The sequence below is a fragment of the Dromiciops gliroides genome, chromosome 3 (assembly GCF_019393635.1).
Source record: "Dromiciops gliroides isolate mDroGli1 chromosome 3, mDroGli1.pri, whole genome shotgun sequence".
NCBI lineage: Eukaryota > Metazoa > Chordata > Mammalia > Microbiotheria > Microbiotheriidae > Dromiciops > Dromiciops gliroides.
The window spans coordinates 187346513-187360900 of NC_057863.1; positions in this window are offsets into that span (position 1 = coordinate 187346513).

Below are 14388 nucleotides of genomic sequence, written 5' to 3' on the forward strand. Positions count from 1 at the left end.
CCGAATAAATGTCAAAACATTCCAACAGCTACAATTCTTAGGAGAAATCGTTCTTCTGAAACATTATTGACATACTTTAACCCACATTTCCCGCTGCTCTCTAGCTTCCTACAGGCCAGTCAATTCTGATTTGGCAAGAGCCACATCGACATGTGTCCCCTGCTGACTTACTCAGTAGGCATGAAAGATGTCACGATCTGGTAGAAGTTTCGTTGGGGTCAGAGGTCAGTGGTCTAGCAATGACCCAAGGTCAAGGTGACAGTAACCTCTCTCCAGAGACTTGTCTTCATTTCTAATATGTCCTTGGAGCCAATCAATATCATAACAGAGCTTGGCTTTCCAGCAGAAAGCACTTATCTAAATACTCCATGGTTACTTTCTACATTCTCTACTGAAAAGAGAAGTATGCATACAGAGGAAGCATTTATCATTTTCCAAATGTGCAAAGAAACCATTGTTAATACTGAAACAGACTTTAACTTATTCATGCAAAGGATAAATTCAGCTTTAAAAAAAATTAAAATGAATAAAGTTAAATATTCCCACCAGATATCTAACATTGGTTCTCATAGCAACCCCCCATCTTTCATTAACTGTCAGAATATATTCTAGAAGAAGGCATTTCCTTCTAATTTTCTCTTTTTTTTAATCCTCCTTAACTTTCCCCCCACCTTATTCTCTTTATTTCCAGCCTCCCTTAGAACCAAATATTGTCTCTTTTAAAGTGTTACAGTCTTCTCAATTTTGTCATGTCTATGAGGGTGAAAGCATCCTATGAAGCAATCACACACATGAACGAACCTATAACTATGGAGATCACTAAAGCTTTTATCAGGTGTTTATAAGGACAAGTACCATTTTCAGGAAAATACATGGCTAACTTTTAAAGAGGAAACATAAACTACCCATTTAGTAGGATTTCAAAGTGCATTTTTCAAATGGAAAAATATCCTCATTAAAAAAAATCAAGGTAAATTCAATATGGTAGGATCTCAATATCTTTGATATGCACAGGTCTTTCAATTAAACATAGGAAATAAAATGTAGCACGCTAGGCAAAATTAGTAACATAGCTTATTTAATTGGTACAATAATTATTGGTACCATTGTAGCTTTGTACACAGAGAAAGGATCTTGTTGCCAAGCAGATCTGGGTTCAAGTTCTACCTTTAACCTATATTCACTGGATAGTCATGGTCAAATCACTTAACTAACATCTTGGGGTCCTCAGGAAACTATCTAAGAATTTTAGATTTCAAGTTTGAGTGAATAGGTGAAAGGCATTTCCAACCCAAAATTCCCCAAAGTTTTCACAAAAAAATGTTAGGTCAAAAATGAAACAAAAATAATTATATATATATATATATATATATATATATATATATATATATATATATATATATATATATATATATAGGGGCAGCTAGGTGGTGCAGTGGATAAAGCACCGGCCCTGGATTCAGGAGTACCTGAGTTCAAATCCGGCCTCAGACACTTGACACTTACTAGCTGTGTGACCCTGGGCAAGTCACTTGACCTCCATTGCCCCACAAAAAAAAGAAGACATTGAATCTAGCATTCTACTATATGACATAGACTGGAAGCAATAATTCCATCAAAGAAATTATCCATTCAGAAATTAGGAATAGATTTTAGGGGAAAATTCTAGTCTACTTGCTTACCTTCCATAAGGATTTCAGCTTCAACTCCAACTTTTCCAGACTATTAACAAGCTATCCTAAATTTTTAAAAAATCTGGGAAGATGATTCCACCATCTCCCTCAGACATAAATGCTATTCAAATACTTATCGAACACTTATTTTATTTAATACATTTTAATGCTGGATTCTTTCTAATATATACAAAACTTTTCATATAGGACTAAAGTTTAAACAGAATTTTGTTCCACACAACATAAAATGAAAGAAGAATTCTTCTTCTTTTTTGGGGGGTTGGGGGGTGGGCAATGAGGGTTAAGTGATTTGCCCAGGGTCACACAGCTAATAAGTGTCAAATGTCTAAGGCTGGAATTGAATTTTGAACTCAGGTCCTCCTGAATCTAGGGGCAGGGCTTTTATCTGCTGTGCCACTTAGCTGTCCCCAAAATGAAAGAATTCTTTTAAAAAATCTACTATACAAGACAATTATTTATATTTGTGATTATAATTCAATTTTCCTTATTCCCACAAACTGGACATTTTATTTAAGAAAAACAACTAATTTTTGTTTACTATTCAATTAATATCAGAAATGTACTTTTCCTCATGGATTTATTTAGGAATACCATTTCTTTTCTTTATTTGTCAAGTTTGAGCATTTATCTAAAAATCCTCCATGGTTATTTTTTTTTTAATCTAAGTTCAAGAGAGCATTGTTTCCCTCTAGGTAGAAATAAGATGCAAAACCAAAGTCTAGTTCCTACTGTGATCTTATTGCATTTATAATAGAACCAGTTGATTTTTTGAACAGGTTAGTCAATCTTGATCTTTCGGGTGAAAACCAAAATCTCTGAACATAATAATTGTAAACTAAAACTGTGTAATCTTTGCTAAAAATAAATTCTATATTAAATGAAGCACATTATTGTCTTCCTCAGACATAATACTAAATGGACCATATTTATGAAGGTAGTTGATTTACTTCAGTGTTTCATATTGTAGAGCTTGGATATGTGTCATGGATTAAGACTAAATATTGATGTGTCATAAAAATGAAAAAAAAACAATTAAGAAATTCATGTAATGTATTTCCCTCAGGTTTTGTTTTCAAGGCTAATTACCTAAGTAGAAAATTTTGTAGGGAATAAATTAAGTAGAGGATTTGATTAAGGTTTTAAGAGCATTATCATATAGTATATAGTAAACTGACCTTGGATTCAGAAAGATTTGGATTTTAGTTTCTGCTTCCTACCAGCTTTGTGATTCTGGACAAGTTACCTCTTCTCTCAGTCCTAGTATCTATCATCTATAAATAATGGATTTAGATTATATGATGTCTAAGCTCCCTTAAAGCTCTACAAGTATACCACTATGATTAATATGAGAAAAATCCAGTATAACAAAGATCATCGAGTATTTAACTCCTTTAAAATAATTCATTTCTGGAATTCTGGGGGCAGAGCCAAGATGGCAGAGTAGAGAAAACAGTTAAGTGGGCCCATCCAAATTTCCCCTCCAAACAATTTTGAAATAACATCTCAAATCAAACTCTGAAGTGGCAGAACCAACAAAAGGTCAGAGTGAGAAATTGGTCCAGCCCAAGACAACATAGGAGGTTTTATTTTTCCATATAAATATTTTATTATTTTTGAGTTACATTTAGAGATAGTTTTCACCATTTGTTTTTCTCCTTCGCTTCCCTCTCCACCTACCCAAGGCAGCAAGTAATCTGATATAGGTTATATATATATATGTGTGTGTGTGTGTGTGTGTGTGTGTGTGTGTGTGTGTGCGCATGTGTATACACATATATATGTATATATATATATAATCACATTAAGGATATTTCTGCATTAGTCATGTTATGAGAGAAGAATCAGAGCAAAAAGGAAAAAACACAAAAAAGAAAAACAACAACAACAAAACAATAGAAATAGTATGGTTCAATGTGCATCCAGATTCAATGGTTCTTTTTTTTTCTTCTGGATTTGGAGAGCATTTTCCATCATGAGTCCTTTGGAACTATCTTGTACGATTGTATTGCTAAGAAGAATCAAGTCTATCACAGTTGATCAACACACAGTTTGGTTGATACTATGTACAACAACATAAAGATGTTTTAATTAGAGATCTGTGACATGGGAGAGGATGCTGGACTAGAGCCCACATATATAAAACACCAGTAATGGGATTAGTTGGTGAAGACAGAAGCAGTAGCAGATTCAGAAACTCTTAAGGTAGAGATAGTAAGAGAACCTAACAACTGGTAAGAAACTAGATACTGGGTACTCCATGTGTTAGCACTGGATGGAAGAACAGATTCTGTTTGTCAATTCCATCTCATATATTCACTTCTGGGTTAAAGTTCAAGGGCAGAGAAGAATACTTTCATTTAAGAGGGATTAGGAGTCCAGAGAGGCAGTATCACTTCTGATCCCAAGGGATCAGGGACCTTGTGGAAGTGTATCATCTTCAATCACAAGGAGGGAGGGGCTCTTTCTGGGTAAGGATCAGAGTGCAGACCAAGAGAACCATGGCCACACCTCTCCTCAGATCACATCACCTTGAAAGCACACACAAAAAAATTCCACCACCCCCAAAAAATAACTTTGAAAACAGTATGGCAGAAAAGCCTGAAGTTTGATAGAAAGTATGCTCCCATCCAGGGCACACTGGATAAGAGCCCAAAATTAACAAAGTTCCAAATCAAGAAATAGAGTAGAAAATGAGCAAACAAGAACAACAACAAAGACAAAAAATGAATCTGACCATGAAAAACACATAACGGCAATAAAAAAAGATCAAGACACAAATTCAGAAGACAATGAAGTCAAGGGCAAAAAAATGTAAATAGAACACAAACCCAACAATAATTCTGGGAAGAGGGGCAGCTAAGTGGCACAGTGGATAAATCACCAGCCCTGGAATCAGGAGAACCTGAGTTCAACTCTGGCCTCAGACACTTGACACTTACTAGCTTTGTGATCTTGGGCAAGTCAATTAACCCTCATTGCCCTGCAAAACCAACCAAACAACAACAACAACAACAAAAACCCATACAACAAAAGAAAAAGAATTTTGGGAAGAGCTAAAATTATTTTCAAAATAGAATAACAGTGGGAAATTAAAAATTAGGTAAAGAGGAAAACAAAGGAAGAAAATTATGAAAAAACAATGGCTTGGTAAAAAGAGGCACAAAAATAGTGAATAAAATAACACCTTAAAAATAGAATTGGCCAAATGGAGAAAGAAGTACAAAACTTCACTGAAGAAATTAGAATTGGGAAGTTCATATGGAAGATGGCAGAGAAAAGGCAGAAACTCATGTCAGTTCTCCAAAAAAGGTTAAAATAATACCTCAAATCAAATTTTGGAGCAGTAAAATCAACAAAAGGATGGGGTGAAACAATTTTCTAGCCTAAGGCAATTTAGAAGGTTAACAGGGAATGGTGAGTGGAGCACAGTACAGATCAGGCAATGCCTGGGTAAGAAAACATCAGTCCACTCCTCAGCAAGTGAGCAGCATGGCTTAGGGGTGATTGAATTGGTAGCAACTCCAGAAGTTGGAGATATTAGCCTCTAGACAATAAGGGGGTCATACTACTGGGCAGAAGAAGATTATGGGGTCGCTTTGCTGGCATTTGGTGTAGGACTCTGTCACATTGCCCATGCATCACAGTCAAAAGGGGAAGAGAATCACTACCACACAAGAGTTTGTGACAGCAGGGCAGTGGGGCAGTTCTGAAGCATTTCTTCTGGTCACTTACAGACAAGAGAACAGGCCAGTGGAGTAGTAAACACACCACTCCTTAGATTATACCAACTTGGAAGAACTGAAAACATATAGAACCCCCAAACGGCTGCACACACACACAAAAGTATATCTTGGGACAGTAACTACTACGTTTCTGGAGCAGAGCCCAACTAACACAAAGTTAAGAATCAATAAATTGGCTGGGAAAATGAGCAAACAACAAAAAATATGACCATAGAAAGTTACTGTGGTGATAAGCAAGATCAAAACACAAACTAAGAAAAAGCAACACAGTCAAAACTGTTATATATAAAACTTCAAAGAAAAATGTGAATTTATTTCATGTCCAAAAATAATTTCTAGAGGAATTATTTAATTGATTTTTTATTTAATATTGATTATTTAATTGATTTAATAAATCAAAGACAGAGAAAAATTGGGGAAATAAATGAGATTGATACAAAAAATCATGAAAAAGAGTCAACAGCTTGGTAAATGAGGTTAAAAAAATATACTAGAGAGAACACCTGTAAAAAACAAAATAGCCCAAATGGTAAAAGAGGCACAAAAATCTAATGAAGAGAACTCCTTAAAAAGTAGAATTGGCCGGGAAGAACTCATGACACAATTGTTCCAAAAAACTCCAAATAATGACAGAGGACAACTCCTGGAGGGACAGAATGCACAAAAGAATGGGCTGAGATTATTTTCCAGTCAAAGATGGTTTAGAAGGTAAGCAGGAGGGGGCTGCTGTGTCGGGTAAGAGTGGAGCCCAACCCTGAGGTCATGCTGAGACAGATCCAGTCCCAGGCAGGCCTTGCCAGAGAAAGAGACCCTCTGAGCCTCTGAATCAGCTACAGTGCTGGTGTCATCTGGAACTAAGCTCACAGTCTGGTGAGAGAGCTGAGTGGTTGGCTGGGGGGAGATTACAGGGGTCTCTGCTGGTGCTGAGGCAGAACTTGGGTGTTTCACCCTTGCTGGGAACTAGGAAGTAGGCTTGAGTGGCTGTGGCTCAGGTTGGGGAGGGGAGCAGGCTAGTTGGAGCTAACAACCACAGCAAACAAAGTTTTGATGTGTGGTTAATTAGCAAGTTGGCCTGGGGTTATCTAGAGATCAGAGGATAGGCCAGGTGAGTGAAGAACCTGTCCCTCCTTAGATACCACCTTTGACACCCTCAAGCTTGGGACAGTACATCCTGGAAGTAGTGCCCCACTTTCAGAAGGAGTTAAAAGTCAAGTAAAAGACTGTCAAGATGAACAGAGAAAGATGAGGACCATAGGAAGTTCTTTAATGACAAGGAAGATCAAGGTTCACCCTCAGAAGAGGATAGCAACATCAAGGCTCCCACATCCAAAGCTTCCAAGAAAAATATGAATTGCTCTTAGGTCATAGAAACACTCAAAATATAGAACTGTCCAAATGGAAAAATATATACAAAATTCACTGAAGAGAAATACTACTTAAAAAGTAAAATTGGTGAAATAAAAAGAGATAAAAAACTCACTGAAGAAAATTTCTCAAAAATTAGAATTGGGAAAGTAGAAGCTAATAACTCCATGAGAAATGAAGAAAAAAAATTGAACAGAATCAAAAGAATGAAAAAAAATTAGAATAAAATGGCAAATAACTCTTTGGAAAAACAACTGACCTGGAAAATAGTTTGAGGAAAAATTATTTAAGAATTATTGCACTAGCTGAAAGTGATGATGAAATAAACATCCTCGGAAAAATATTTCAAGAAATTATGAAACTGTCCATTTTATAAGAACCAGTGGGAAAATAAAAATTGAAAGACTCCATTGATCACCATCTAAAAGACATCCCAAAATTAAAACTTCCAAGAATATTTTAGCTAAATTTCAGAGTCCCAGGTCAAAGAAAAAATACTTCAAGCAGTAAGAAAGAAACCATTAAAATATGATGGAATCATAGTCAAGATTAAATAAGATTTATCAACTGCCACATGAAAATAATAGAAAACTTACGATATTCCATAAATCAAAAGAGCTAGTGTTACAACAAAAAATCACCCTTCCCTCCTTATCCTCTTCCCCTCCTACTTTCCTGTGTGGTTAAATAGATTACTAATCCCAAATGGGTGTGAATGTTGTTCCCTCCTTGAGCCCACTCTGATGAGATTAAGGCCTTTGAGCTAATTCTGTGTTCTAAATTTTTCTTCCTCCTACCTCAACCCTCTCCTATGAAATCAAGCAATCCAATATGTCATACTTGTGTAGTTATGCAGAACATCTTCACCTTCCTTAAAAGTGTTTCAAATGATCTCACTGGATCTATTTTTCCAGGTCAGTTGTTTTTCCAAGGAGATATTTCATATTACCCTCTATTTTTTTTATTCATTTGGCTTTACTTTACTTTATCTTGGTTTCTCATAAATTCACTAGCTTCCACAGCTTCAGTCCTAGTTCTTAGGCAATACTTTTTATCAGGCAGCTTTTTTATCTCCTTTTCCATTTGTCTTTTCAAGCTATTGACTTTTCTCATTGCACTCTTTCATTGCTCTCATTTCTCTTTCCATTCTTTCCTCCACCTCTCTAAATCTTCCTTTTATCTCTCCTACTTTCTCTTCAAAGTCCCTTTTGAGTGCTTTAGTGGCTTGAGATGAATTCATATTTTTCTTGGAAGCTTTGGATGTAAGGGGCCTGAGGTTGTTATCCTCTTCTGAGGGTGCACCTCGATCTTCCTTGTGCTAAAGAAACTTTCTATTGTCTCAAATTTCTTTGCTTGCTCATCTTGCCATTTTTTACTTGACTTTTAGCTCCCTCTTATTGTGGGGCCCTACTTGCAAGCTACACTGTGTCAAGCTTTAGAGGGTCCCAGGTGTTTTGTCTTTTTCTTCCCCCAGGTGTTTTGGTTTGAGAGAGGGCAGGTTTTTCTCTGGCCTGGTCTGTTCTCTGATCAAAAGGTAACCTCGAGCCAACTTGCTAGCTAACCAGGTAGCAGAGTGCTGTGGTTGTTTTTATCTTTGACTAGCCTGCACCATTCCCCAATATGGGCCTCCTGACACTCAAGATTTTTTCCTGTTTCCCTGCTGGAGTGGGATATCCAAACTCCTCCTCAGGTCCTGCAGACACCCCTGTGTTTTCCACCCCCTGGGGCCAGCCATTCAGCCCTCTCACCTGACACTAAGCTTAGTTCCAGAAGACACGGGTGCTGCAGCTGATTTAGAGGCTGGGGGTAAATTTTTCTTGCACAATGTCTTTGGGTTCTGTGTTGGTGTGTTTGGGAGTTGGATTCTGCTTGCAGCCCCGTATGGCCCCCTTTAATCTGGAAAATAATTTCCACATCTTTTTGTGGGTTTTGCTGCTCCAGGGCTTGTTTTATTGCTGTTTTGGGGGTCGAAATAGAGGACTTTCAAGAATTCCTGATGAAAAGACTGAAGATGAATAGAAAATTTTACTTTTAAATACATGAGTCAAGAGAAATCAGAAGGGAATAAATAAAGTTAAACTGTTTACCTTTCTGTGTGGAAAGATGATACATTGATTTTCTAAGAACTTTATCATTATTAGAACAATTATAAGGATTCTACATAGAAAGAGGGTGTGGTAGTGAGTCAATTATGTTGGGATGATGTAAAAATGGGTGAAGGAAAAAGGAAGGAGGGAGAGGAAGAATGGGGAAAATTTTCTCACATAAATGAGGCACTGCTTTTACAATTGTGGGGGGAAATTGTATGTGTAGGATGTGGGCAATGAATACTTGAACTTCACTCACAATGAGATTGGTTTAAAGAGGGAAATTATATATTTACCTACTCAATTGTTAATAGAAATCTATCTTCCCAAACAGGGAAGTAGGAGGGGAAGGGGATAAGAGAATCAGGGGAAGGGAATAATAAAAGAGAGGGCAGATACAAGAAAATATTGGTAAGAAGCAAAACAGACTTATAGTAGGGGCAGAATAAAAAAATAAGAGAGAAAAATCAACAGAAAAAACAATAGGATGGAGGGAAATGCATAAGTCTGAGGTCCTATTTGACTTCAGGTCTTCCTGACTCCAGGTACAGTGCTCCTTCCACTGCATCACATAGAATTCCCTTCCAAAAAGTTATGAGTAGGCATACAACATTAGCTGGCCTTTCTTACTCCCAACCTGGACTCCATGATCATTTGAAACATTTTTACAAGGAAAAAAATATGAACTAAAGATGAGAGAGTGTTTGAGTTGCAAGCAGTCAAATAGTCTAGGCCTCTCAGGTTACTTATAAGGAAATTAGAGCCAGAGAAGAGGAAAAAATGCCATATATCCAAGTTGTAGAAAAATTAGGACTAGAAACCGGGAGTCAGGAGACTCCTATTTCCATGTTCTTTCTACCCTGTGATATCATTGATCCTCTTTGAGAATGAAGGATGAAAAACAGCAACAATAATACAAGACAAGACAAGACAATATAAAATGATACAATACAGTATGATACAATACAATATAATACCAGGCCCTAAAGTTGAAGCTCACCTGTATTTGGCAAACCCAGAATCATATGCTTTAGAGCTAAAAGGGATCTGAGAGATCATCTAGTCCAACTTCCTCCTTTTACCCATGTTAAAATTGAAGGCCAGATAAAGTGAAATGCCTTCCCTGAGGCCACTCATGTAGGAAGTAACAACCAAGATCTGAACCTATCTTCAAGTTCTATGATCTTTCTCCTGTACCAGGCAATAGCTCAAAAGAAAAGAGGATCAATGTTATGAGCTTATTCCATGTTACAGCAAGAGGGACATCAATATCAATCTTAAGATGATAAACCTAGTCAATATAATAGGTAAGTGGTTCTTTTGTATTTCACCCAACTAAGTGGTGACATAATAAAGAATAAAAGTCTAACAAAAGTAAATTAAAGATAGCTTCCTGACACTTAGATTTCTTCACATCTGAACTAGTAAAATACTGCAATTTCACTATTCATTACCACTTTGCATGACCAATTTGTCTTTAAGAAAATACATATTCACATGGAAGGGGAAAAAAAAGGTAGCTAAACTACCACATAAGGAGTAACTGGTGCATGAAAAAGACATCTGCCCAGCTTCCTGCATCCCTTAGACATTTCTTATTTGACTCTTACCAAGTCTCTAGTCCCTAAAGAATGAGCCCTGAGAAGATTATAGCTCATAGCATTTGGGATGTTGGACAAAGTGCTGCACACATTGAGCAATTCAGCTTAGCTCCCAAGTAATGCATTAAATATGTAAAGTAGAATCCAGCCAAATCTTAGAAGAGTTTATATCAAAGCAACAAGCAGAACACTTAGAAGGTTGCCATTGGCATTAAAAACGTTTTATCAATTGCTGAATATAAATTTCACCAAGCAAACACATTGAAATGTTAACTGGATGAGGTGATCTCTAAGGACCCTTCCAGCTCTAAAATTCCATGACTCTTATCAAAAGCCACATTTATTATTTTTTAAATGATATGACCTAGTTTAAGAGAAACAGAGACAGAGTCAGAAAGAGAGAAATTCAAAGAGAAAGAGAAAGATTAAGGCAGAAAAGAAAGTGAGAGATAGTGTTTAAAAATGCATATTCTCATATGAGTTTTTAATAGTTTGTCTTACTAACAAAATTCTGTTAAGTAAGATCTCATTTATGATATCTCTAATACTATGTGTTATATTGATCATAAATCTCAACCTAGAAGGGACCTCAGAGATCCAACTTCATCATTTTATAGAGGGGGAACCTGAGGTATGGGGAGGTAATATATAAGGTCATTTAAGACCATAGGATTATAGTGCACACTGGTAGTATTAGAGATGAGATTTGAATCCTGGTCCTCTTAGTCTAGAGCCAATGACCTTAGGTATATTGCAAGTGAACACCTCATAAGAGGGTCACAATATGCAATTTGCCCAACAAGAGTAAACAAATGGTGCTAACATGGATTATGGAATTGATTATACAAAAGTACATGATCTTAAATCATATTCTGATGTTTCTCATCTTGGAATAATTGTGGGCACTTAATAAAAGTTTCTCCCTTTATTCTCCCATTTTATCTCTAATCTAATGACAGGTCAAGCTCCTGATATTTATGGAAAAATGACTTAGACAAACCTATACATATCTTGTCAGAAATATCCACATCTTAACTTTGTTTTGCTTGATTATACTTATTTGTTACAAGGATGTGCTCTTTTTAGGAGAGTGGGTTTGGAAATAGGCAACTAGTGTATATGATAAACAAAAACATAAGAAGACAAAAAAAGAAAAGACCACTCCCAAAAAATTTAAAAGAGAAGAAGAAGGAACTTCAGGAAGGGATACAAGCAGAGGAACTTTGTTACTATCATGTTAAGTTTCATATATTTTTAAAAATCGTAAATTACATATTTTATACAAAATACTCCTTTTCTGTTTGCTGACATAAGCAAATGTTTATTATGTTTGTGGATGTTTACTAAATTCATAATGAAAAGGAAGAAAATATTTATATTTAAAATTATTTAAAGAATTACAAACTTGGCAGGGCCAAGATGGTGGAGAGAAGCCAGGAAGTTGACTGAGTTCTCCTGAGTTTTCCTCAAAAACAACATTAAATCAAGCCTCTGAATGGATTCTGAGAGTATAGAACCAACAAAAAGGCAGAGAGCCACAATGTTCCAACTTGAGAAAATTTAGAAGACTTCAGGAAAGGGAACACTGAAACACAAATTCAGATGAAGACAATATTCTCAAAATACCTACATGTGAAGCCTCAAGGTGGATGATGAATTGGTCTCAAGACCAAAAAGACTCCTTGGAGGAGCTCAAAAAGAATTTTAAAAACCAAGTGAGAGAGGTAGGAGAAAAATGGGAAAAGAAATGAGAGAAATGAAATTTACACAAGAAAATTATGAAAAAAATCAACAGATAGGAAAAGGAAGCAGAAAAATTGACTGAAGAAAACAATTCCTTAAAAAATATAATTGGCCAAATGGGGAAAACAATCAGTCAAATGGAAAAGAAGGTACAAAGCTTACTGAAGTAAACAATGCCTTAAAACTTAGTAATGGGTAGATGGAAACTAATGATGCCATGAGACACCAGGAATCAGTCAAAGAAAATCAAAAGAATGAAAAAATAGAAGAAAATATGAAATACCTCATTAGAAAGACAACTGACCTGGAAAATAGATCCAGGAGAGATAAACTGAGAATTCTTTCACTATATGAAAGCCATGATCAGAAAAAGAGTCTAGGCACCATACTCCAGGAAATTATCAAGGAAAACTGAACTGCCCTGATATTGTAGAATCAGAGGATTAAATAGTCAGTGAAAGAACCCAATGATCACCTCCTGAAAGAGATACCAAAAAGAAAACTCCAAAGAATATTGTAGCCAAATTCCAGAATTGTCAGGTGAAGGAGGAAATATTGCAAGCAGCCAGAAAGAACAATTTAAATATCATGGAGTCACAGTCAGGATTGCACAGGACCTGGCAGCTTCAACATTAAAGGATTGGAAGGCTTGAGATAGATAGATAGATAGATAGATAGATAGATAGATAGATAGATAGATAGATAGATAGATAGGGATAGATATATAGATATAGATAGATAGATATACGCACGCAAATATATGTGTATACACACACACACACACATGAATGATATTACAGAAGGCAAAGAAGCTTGGATTATAACCAAGAGTCAACCACCCAGCAAAATTGAACACTCTCTTTCAAGGGAAAAGATGGACACTCAATGAAATAAGAGACTTCCACCGTTTCCTGAAGAAAAGACCAGAACCGAATAAAAAATTCAATCTTCAAATACCAGACTCAAGAGAAGTATAAAAAGGTAAACAGGTAAAAATATTCAATAAGGTTAAACTGTTTACATCCCTATGAGGGAAAATAAAACTTTCAGTGCTTGAGATCTGTATCTCTATTAGGGTATAGTTACTAAATAGACTTTGATGTTATGATAGAAAGAAACTTAAGGGACAGAATAAAAGGAGAATGGGGAGGATAGGGAAGGGAAGGTTAGCATGCAGATGAAACTGAAGTCTAGAAAAGCAAAGCCACCTGTGCACTGATACACAACAATTTGCCCTATCTTAATGCACACTGGTTCCTGGCCTCAAACTTTAATGTGGACCAAAGATTTTGAATGGGAAAACATAAATTAAAAATTTCTGAATGTATGTTGGATTTTTTTTATAAAGCCTTCAAATTAACCCGCTATGGTAGAACCAAGGGCAGTTTCCTTTAATTAGCTCAGCTAGGCACCCTGAGTATTTTTCTAATAAATATTATATCTCTGTACTTGGATGCTTTCTTTACAAATGAGAAATTCACATGAAAGTCTCTGTATGTGTCCTAGGATACTTTTATGATGGAGTATCTAAGATGATGGAGGATTTATCAGAATTAGTAGAGTCCAGATACTGCAACACACCTCTTCCACAATACCTAAGAAAGCATTAAACTAAGACCTGGTTGGGAAATCCAAGGAAAAATCATGATGAATTATTTTTATGGTGTAGGTTGGCTTAGAGAGACAGACAGAAAATTCTGCATACTCTTGGGATAGTTTGGCCAAGAGCAAGCTCTGTGAGGCATTCCAGGGCTGAAAAACTAAAAGAAGCTGAGGTTGTACACCTGGGTAAAATGGACACATAGAACCCACAACCTTATGCAAGATGTAGGAACTGGTGACAATTGGTAGCTCTGGAGGTAGCCTTCTGAAGGAGAAAACTGTGACTGGCCTTAGATTATGCACTGATCAGTTAAGAATGAAGTAGTTCTGTAGTTCTGACAGCAAATGTAGGAGAAGATTTTTGGTTCCAGTCTCTAGTCCAGTATGAAAGCAGAAGTGCAATAACAAGGATAGGAATTCTAGAATGAAGTGGAGCCTACAATTCTGTCACTTTGAATCTTCAGAACTACTCAGCTGTCTGATATGGGTTGAATCTAGCAACAGTCGATTGGAACTTCCAACCACAGACAGGCTAACCCAGGAATGCCTGGGC